Source organism: Electrona antarctica (assembly GCF_951216825.1).
Source record: "Electrona antarctica genome assembly, chromosome: 2".
In the NCBI taxonomy this organism is placed as follows: domain Eukaryota; kingdom Metazoa; phylum Chordata; class Actinopteri; order Myctophiformes; family Myctophidae; genus Electrona; species Electrona antarctica.
This window is the reverse complement of record NC_136807.1, coordinates 54,656,559-54,666,558: the sequence shown is the minus strand read 5'-3', so window position 1 is coordinate 54,666,558 and position 10,000 is coordinate 54,656,559. Positions and strand designations below refer to the sequence as shown.

The window sequence follows — 10,000 nt, the reverse complement described above, 5'->3', positions numbered from 1 at the left end:
TGTTTTGACCCGCGGTCTGACCTAAACGGCGCTGATCCCATCCTAAATACATTTGGACACATAGGGCAGTATTATGCGTGTCTTAAGTACCAGGTCTTATAGATAGATATAGAGAGATTTTATTTCGGTCCGTACAGGAAAAAGGATTACATACAGACGTACATACATTAATATCCACTAATAACTAGTGGTACCGAAAAGGTGAAGGCAGAAGCCGAGGCTTATTGCGCCTACCCTTTATGAACATAACTCAAATTAAAACTATAAGGTTCTGGCCATTGATTGTGAGAAATCTAAGAAATCTAAGCCGGGCTTAGATATGGCCTATATTATGAAAACATAAAAATAAATAAAAAACAAACAAAAACAAACAAATGTTTTTGAATGACTTATGACTTAACTTAAGACCTGGAGGCGTGGTCAATGCTGTTTGGCCACTCAGAATAGCCAAATGGCATTGATCACGCCTCTTAAGTTAAGTTAAGTAATAAGACCTGGTACTTAAGACACGCAAAATACAGCCCATAGTGTGTTCTCTGCTGTATTATGCTTATTTTCACCATGATGACAACATGTCACCCAAGCCTCTCCGAGGCAGCGGAGCAGTATTGTTTTTGGCAGGAAATTTTGATTTTATAGTTTTAGTCATTAGTCTCTTGAATATCCCGAGTCGATTGTTAAAAGAAGGTCATTATGTACTTTTAGCAGGGCAGTTTCAGTGCTGTGTCGTGTTCTAAAACCTGATTGGAATTTGTCCAGGATGGAGAATGAGTTTAGGTAGGATGAAACCTGTGAGAATTTTTGAGAGGAAGGGTAAATTTGAAATGGGTCGAAAGTTATTGTGATCATTGGGGTCAAGGCCTGTTTTTTTTAGTAAGGGCTGAATGGTGGCATGCTTAAAACTGGAGGGGACAATTCCTGTACAATATATGCATTGTGGTTCTTTTTTTATTATTTTTATTTTACTGTTTTACCTGAAGGTTCAAAATAAAAAAATGCCAAAGAACTATCTAACCATTGACATGCAGAAAAAGTAGGCTACTGTTTTCTTAGCTTTGTGACTGATCAATGAGAAGCAGATTGTATTGTCTCCAAAGGAACTATGTGTCTGTCACAAATACAAGTTCTGTCGTGCAAGCCCATGTCAACAACACAGACAAGGCAGCACTGAGCACATGTGCGCGAGGTGAGTCCTTCTGCAAATTAAATTGACCGAATATTATTTTGTACAACCTAGCGAAGCATAAGATATGATGGTTTTTATGCTTTTTATAAGAGAATTAAGCCATTACATACATGGTTCTCAAACTTTTTAATGTCAAGGACCCCCATAACTCTGAGAGTAAAACCAAATGGACCCATAAGAGTCCCATTTGATTCCATTTGTACAGTATCAGAGTTAAAAGTTATAAAAGGGTCCATTTGGTTCCATTTGTACTATAGTACACTCTCAGTTACAGACCTATAAGGGTCCATTTGGTTCCATGTGTTACACTCTCAGAGTTACAGACCTGTAAGGGTCCATTTGGTTCCATGTGTTACACTCTCAGAGTTACAGACCTGTAAGGGTCCATTTGGTTCCATGTGTTACACTCTCAGAGTTACAGACCTGTAAGGGTCCATTTGGTTCCATGTGTTACACTCTCAGAGTTACAGACCTGTAAGGGTCCATTTGGTTCCATGTGTTACACTCTCAGAGTTACAGACCTGTAAGGGTCCATTTGGTTCCATGTGTTACACTCTCAGAGTTACAGACCTGTAAGGGTCCATTTGGTTCCATGTGTTACACTCTCAGAGTTACAGACCTGTAAGGGTCCATTTGGTTCCATGTGTTACACTCTCAGAGTTACAGACCTGTAAGGGTCCATTTGGTTCCATGTGTTACACTCTCAGAGTTACAGACCTGTAAGGGTCCATTTGGTTCCATGTGTTACACTCTCAGAGTTACAGACCTGTAAGGGTCCATTTGGTTCCATGTGTTACACTCTCAGAGTTACAGATATGTAAGGGTCCATTTGGTTCCATGTGTTACACTCTCAGAGTTACAGACATGAAGGGTCCATTTGGTTCCATGTGTTACACTCTCAGAGTTACAGACCTGTAAGGGTCCATTTGGTTCCATGTGTTACACTCTCAGAGTTACAGACCTGTAAGGGTCCATTTGGTTCCATGTGTTACACTCTCAGAGTTACAGACCAGTAAGGGTCCATTTGGTTCCATGTGTTACACTCTCAGAGTTACAGACCTGTAAGGGTCCATTTGGTTCCATTTGTTACACTCTCAGAGTTACAGACCTGTAAGGGTCCATTTGGTTCCATGTGTTACACTCTCAGAGTTACAGACCTGTAAGGGTCCATTTGGTTCCATGTGTTACACTCTCAGAGTTACAGACCTGTGAGGGTCCATTTGGTTCCATTTGTTACACTCTCAGAGTTACAGACCTGTGAGGGTCCATTTGGTTCCATGTGTTACACTCTCAGAGTTACAGACCTGTAAGGGTCCATTTGGTTCCATGTGTTACACTCTCAGAGTTACAGACCTGTAAGGGTCCATTTGGTTCCATGTGTTACACTCTCAGAGTTACAGACCTGTAAGGGTCCATTTGGTTCCATGTGTTACACTCTCAGAGTTACAGACCTGTAAGGGTCCATTTGGTTCCATGTGTTACACTCTCAGAGTTACAGACCTGTAAGGGTCCATTTGGTTCCATTTGTACTATAGTACACTCTCAGTTACAGACCTGTAAGGGTCCATTTGGTTCCATGTGTTACACTCTCAGAGTTACAGACCTGTAAGGGTCCATTTGGTTCCATTTGTACTATAGTACACTCTCAGTTACAGACCTGTAAGGGTCCATTTGGTTCCATTTGTACTATAGTACACTCTCAGTTACAGACCAGTAAGGGTCCATTTGGTTCCATGTGTTACACTCTCAGAGTTACAGACCTGTAAGGGTCCATTTGGTTCCATGTGTTACACTCTCAGTTACAGAACTATAATGGGTCCATTTGGAACCACCTCAAGGAACCATGAGGGTCCCTGGATCACACCTTTGAGAGCCACTGCTTTAAATAAATACATAACTAATATAGAGCATATTTGATGAAATTTAGAAGCATAACTTTTTAGTTATAGATTATTTTGACATCTGAATTTAATTCAAACGGAACTCTTTTCAGTAATTCAGAATATGATCAGTTAGACTATCGGACTATCGGACTAGTTAGACTCTAACTAGTCCGATCTTCTGGATCGGACTAGTGAAGAAACACAGTATTAGAAATGTGTGTCAGGAATAAATGAGGGATAGAGAGAGAATGGAAGTAGTGTGTGTGTGTGTGTGTGTGTGTGTGTGTGTGTGTGTGTGTGTGTGTGTGTGCATGTGTGCATGTGTGTGTGTGTGTGTGTGTGTGGGGGGGGGGGGTATGGGAAAGAATGTTATGAATGTTTATGAATACTGGAGGCTTTATTATGTTAGAGATCTGAGAGGATGGCATTACAATGAGAGAGATGAAAGTATAGCCCCCGCACGCACGCACACACACACACACACACACACACACACACACACACACACACACACACACACACACACACACACACACACACACACACACACACACACACACACACACACACACACACACACACACACACACACAGACAAACACACACACACAGTCTCACCGAGCTCAGTGGAACAGAACTGGGCCATGGGAGGAAAAAACTACGCAACGCACAGGGAGTTCGTTGGAATCATGGCTTATTGTTAGTCCACACTATAGTGAGTACAGGGAGTTAGTTGGAATCATGGCTTATTGTTAGTCCACACTATAGTGAGTTAGTTGGAATCATGGCTTATTGTTAGTCCACACTATAGTGAGTACAGGGAGTTAGTTGGAATCATGGCTTATTGTTAGTCCACACTATAGTGAGTACAGGGAGTTAGTTGGAATCATGGCTTATTGTTAGTCCACACTATAGTGAGTTAGTTGGAATCATGGCTTATTGTTAGTCCACACTATAGTGAGTACAGGGAGTTAGTTGGAATCATGGCTTATTGTTAGTCCACACTATAGTGAGTACAGGGAGTTAGTTGGAATCATGGCTTATTGTTAGTCCACACTATAGTGAGTTAGTTGGAATCATGGCTTATTGTTAGTCCACACTATAGTGAGTACAGGGAGTCAGTTGGAATCATGGCTTATTGTTAGTCCACGCTATAGTGAGTACAGGGAGTCAGTTGGAATCATGGCTTATTGTTAGTCCACGCTATAGTGAGTACAGGGAGTCAGTTGGAATCATGGCTTATTGTTAGTCCACACTATAGTGAGTACAGGGAGTCAGTTGGAATCATGGCTTATTGTTAGTCCACGCTATAGTGAGTACAGGGAGTCAGTTGGAATCATGGCTTATTGTTAGTCCACACTATAGTGAGTACAGGGAGTCAGTTGGAATCATGGCTTATTGTTAGTCCACACTATAGTGAGTACAGGGAGTCAGTTGGAATCATGGCTTATTGTTAGTCCACACTATAGTGAGTACAGGGAGTCAGTTGGAATCATGGCTTATTGTTAGTCCACGCTATAGTGAGTACAGGGAGTCAGTTGGAATCATGGCTTATTGTTAGTCCACGCTATAGTGAGTACAGGGAGTCAGTTGGAATCATGGCTTATTGTTAGTCCACACTATAGTGAGTACAGGGAGTCAGTTGGAATCATGGCTTATTGTTAGTCCACACTATAGTGAGTACAGGGAGTCAGTTGGAATCATGGCTTATTGTTAGTCCACGCTATAGTGAGTACAGGGAGTCAGTTGGAATCATGGCTTATTGTTAGTCCACACTATAGTGAGTACAGGGAGTCAGTTGGAATCATGGCTTATTGTTAGTCCACACTATAGTGAGTACAGGGAGTCAGTTGGAATCATGGCTTATTGTTAGTCCACACTATAGTGAGTACAGGGAGTCAGTTGGAATCATGGCTTATTGTTAGTCCACACTATAGTGAGTACAGGGAGTCAGTTGGAATCATGGCTTATTGTTAGTCCACGCTATAGTGAGTACAGGGAGTCAGTTGGAATCATGGCTTATTGTTAGTCCACACTATAGTGAGTACAGGGAGTCAGTTGGAATCATGGCTTATTGTTAGTCCACACTATAGTGAGTACAGGTAGTTAGTTGGAATCATGGCTTATTGTTAGTCCACGCTATAGTGAGTACAGGGAGTCAGTTGGAATCATGGCTTATTGTTAGTCCACGCTATAGTGAGTACAGGGAGTCAGTTGGAAATTCCAACTGACTCCCTGTACTCACTATAGCGTGGACTAACAATAAGCCATGATTCCAACTTGGAATCATGGCTTATTGTTAGTCCACACTATAGTGAGTACAGGGAGTCAGTTGGAATCATGGCTTATTGTTAGTCCACGCTATAGTGAGTACAGGGAGTCAGTTGGAATCATGGCTTATTGTTAGTCCACGCTATAGTGAGTACAGGGAGTCAGTTGGAATCATGGCTTATTGTTAGTCCACGCTATAGTGAGTACAGGGAGTCAGTTGGAATCATGGCTTATTGTTAGTCCACGCTATAGTGAGTACAGGGAGTCAGTTGGAATCATGGCTTATTGTTAGTCCACACTATAGTGAGTACAGGGAGTCAGTTGGAATCATGGCTTATTGTTAGTCCACACTATAGTGAGTACAGGGAGTCAGTTGGAATCATGGCTTATTGTTAGTCCACACTATACTTGCCAGCCCATAGAGCCCCATTGACAACATTGACATGTTGAGAAAAGAAAAGAAAAGAAAATTCAGAATATTTTTTATCTCGGGTTGATATCAATGAAAATGCGCCTTTGGACCCGTCGGTTGGATTCCCACACGTCGTACGGTCTAAATGGGTTAAATGATTAAAGGACCACTTCACCACTTTTCAACTTCTCTTCCTATAATTGGTCCTAACTAATGTTCATGATAAAATACCACCATTTTTTCCTACTCGGTCTGTGTCTCATAGGAGGGCTGTGGGCAGTTCAGAAACCCGTCCACCAGTGACATCATCGATGGTGAATCCAAGCTAATAGAACCGGCAGGCTTTCTTTTCCTGAAAAGTTGCAATGCAAAAGTTGAAGCCATCGTTCTCACGATAATAAAAATCTAAATATATTTTAAAACAAATCTTGTTTAACCCTTAGAAGAGCAAAGACGCCAATTGGCGTCTTCATCAGAATTCCGTAAATGAGCAATGACGCCAATTGGCGTCTTTCTCTTTTTTGATTAATCTAAACATATTAATATGCTCCGAAGCGCTGTTTAAATTCCTGAGCTTATATTCCAACTACATTACCCAGAAAACCCGTGTCACGTGACACACGTGTACGTGTTGCCATTGGAAGCTGGTCCCACCCCCTGTAAACAGTGGGGGCAGAGGGAGTCTTCATAGTTTTCATTGTTTTGCCTGTTTGCCGTCTCGCCCGAGCGATTTTCTAGCAGAAAAAGTTGAAAGCAGTACTATTTATTTGAGCGAGTTTTGTGGTAGTAGTATTGATCCATACGCGTCCCAGTCGCCTTCTCCAGGCGGAGTAGCCCTGGTCCAGTGCTTACAGCGAGACTCGCTGCTCCCTCCCTCCTTTTTTCATTGTCTCCCCATCGTCGTCCGATGAGCTATACCGGGAAACCATTGAAGAAGACGATCAACCCGGAATGTTTTGAGGTAATCTTATTGTAGAAAATGCCCTTCTATAGTGATCAGAAATCATAAGATGATCGCTACAAATAGATGCTTGGATAATTACTACTACTAGTCAGATCATGACGCCAGAATGACTCACCACGATGGCCCCCAGCCATTAGCCAGCACCGAAGGTGCTGGCTAATGGTGTTGGTCGGTGCATTGGTGCTGGCTAAGGGCTGGAGGGGGGGGTTGGTGTCGATCGGTTGGTTGGTGCAGTACAAATGTATCGTAGCAGGCATGCACGCATGGCAGTACAAGTATTTTATATTGTAGCGTGCCTTATAGGCGATCTGATCTTTAGAGTAATGTTCGCTCCTTTTATTTACTGTCTACAAAGACGGAGAACAAACATGCATCGTTTACTGAAGCAACGCGTGGTTATGATGACGTTGCTACAAGGATCGGAGGGGGGACGGGGAGTGAAGCTAACAGTAGCGTATTATATAAGATCTGTATGACGTTTCATTGACGTCTGAGCTTGCATGATAATTGCATTCATTGTATATTGTATACAATCATGATTGTACATTGTTTAGTGTGTCTCCGTGTGATGATGATGATGACGATGATGTCAGATAGCCTACGTCCCCCCCCCCCCCCCCAACTGGCTATTGGCCGGGCTGACTACAGCTAAATGTTTATTTTTATATATTTAGAACTGGCATCGGAGGAGGAGGATGATGATGATGATGATGATGATGATGAAGACGAAGAGTCAAGACTGCGATGGAGTTCTCCGACACTGAACCGGATGCATTCATTCATTTCAGTTGTTTTTTTTTTAATTTAGCCTACACACACACACACCGTCAAGAACAACTGGAATGCAGTGGTTTGGGGACACTGGGGAGTTTGGGGACAACTGTTTTGTATGTAGGCCTATTTATTTTCTGTAATATTTATTATAATTGTATTATGTTAGTAGTCATAAAAAATAAAAGACAAGCTTTTACAATGAGTTAGACCTGTCATGGCTATTTTGTTCACTAGTCTGAGGTTTATGGTTTGACTAAGCGAGTTTCAACTGTGATTTACTCTGTAACGGTAGATGGTAAGAACCCAATTTTTTTGTTATAATACAGTATACATTCAAGTCTATATTTTGATACATATCATGGGCACAAAGTCATATCAAAACAATGTCCTTGGATGAGTTTTTTATCAAAACTGTTTCTTCACAACAGGTTTTTGAGATACATGCATGAATAGACACAGTACTGGTAAGACTATGTAAACATGGTATATATCAAAATGTGCGTTAGAATGTCTAATTTTACCCCAAAAAAGAATTGAGTTTATATGATGTTCCATTTCAGAGCTAGGGGGACTTTTAGCTGGATAGGTCAGATTGATCATGACTGACCATGCTATTTATAGATGGCAAAATATCTACAGTGGTACATGTGAGAAACTTTTTATTTTATTTTAATTGAACTAGACAACTCACCCTTTAAAATGAGATATTGCATGGCTATGTACGCCCAGCAGAAAAAAAGTTATTTAGAAAATAAAACTTCAACCGGTCATAACTTTTTTTGTTGTCCTAGAAACACTACCCAGTGTAAATGCAGGCTCTTTTAAATGGCTTCCAACACCACAACTAAACATTTTATCAACTCAGTTCATTTTTTTCCTGGAAGCAGACAAGCCAAGCTTTCTCTGAAGGTCTTTCGTTGTCACACATTCACAACAGAGAATTTTCAATAAATCATTCAAAAACGCCATTCTGCCATAGAGAAGTCTAAAAACTATATAGAAATCCATGAAACTCTCAAAGAGTTAAAAACAAATCTGCCTAATGATGATGTCACTGGTGGACGGGTGTCCGAACTGCCCAAAGCCCTCCTATGAGACACAGACTGAGTAGGAAAAAATGGTGGTGTTTTATCATGAACATTTATCAGGACCAATTATATGAAGAGATGTTGAAAAGTGGTGAAGTGGTCCTTTAACACTAGCATGTCTGAATTAAAATCACTACTACTATGACGGCTAACGGTCAGGCTGACCGGTGTTTTTCGTGCAATTCCATTGGCCACTCTCTCCCTGCATCTCTTCACACCTCTCCCCCCGTGGCGGGGGGTTGACGACTTGCCATTGTCTTCTAAATGTCACATTCCAACTAATTCAAGGCAGCGTTTCAACTCGACAGGACAACTCAAAGTTATTTTTCAACATGTATTTATTTAGCTATGCTCAATAGATAGGTGGAAACAATACGCCAGTCAGTCAACACACCATATTTCACCATATTTTTGATGCGCTGATATATGAAATGAATATGCGCGACAGCTGTGCGTGCGTGCGTGCAAATCAGAAAAGTTTAGGCTACAGACAAAGGAGTTGGGAGTTTGGGAGCGGCCGGCTAGCCACATATTAGCCTATATATATTTTAAAAATACCCAGCATAATTGTTGGGAAGGCTAAGCCTGGCCTAGCCGCCGCCTATGATCGATGTCATTTATATATATTTGATTTATTGTGCCAGCAGAGAGATCCGTAGCAGCAGCACGGTTTATATATACACCATAGGATAGATCAAGTCATGTGACGCATCACCGCCACAAATAGTGCTACAGCGTTATCTAAAATGCACTTCCGCATACCTCACCGTCAGTTACTTGGATATTTTCTCCCTCTCCACGAGAGAGGGAGGGAGAGAGAAAAAAGAGAGCCGTGATGCGTGGAAATCAGTTCCACTGGTCGCGTGCAGAAAAGTTATTTTCTTTTTCATTTCAGTTTACCAAACTATAATTATAGTGACGATGTGAGCGCTATATATTCAATATAGCGCTAGCTATAGCTAGTTTCTGTACCATACCACGTTCCTATTTACACTGTTCGTTTAGCGTGCCCTCCGAAAAATAAAGTAAAAATATTTTTGATGCGCTGATATATGAAATGAATATGCGCGACATAGTCACAATGCTATAAACTTTATTATTCCAACATAATTATGCTAAAGATGGTGTGTATAGTCAACATATTTCTTTTTCCGTTTCGAGAAATAAAGTCAGACATCGTTATTTCTGCAAACCGCATATAAGAAATATAACATCTAAAACAACATTTAGTTTATGTAAGTTTGTAATGTAAGTTTGCCTACATGTGGACTTCCACATGTAGGTTGGAATGCAAATGACACATTAGCTTGAACAATGCCCGTCTCCAGCCGGGAGGAAGGTGTGAACAGCACGGCTTGTGGGGGAGAAAGGGTGAGGGCTCTAAGAGCGGTCCCACGGACCGCAAAAGAGCAGACATTTTAG

General features: G+C 41.4%; 1 protein-coding gene across 1 annotated transcript in view; it reads right to left on the bottom strand.

The window, feature by feature from the left end:
* LOC306917213 (sodium/potassium-transporting ATPase subunit beta-1-interacting protein 3-like) overlaps positions 1-10,000 on the bottom strand; it is a 226,559-nt gene that overhangs the window by 81,927 nt on the left and 134,632 nt on the right.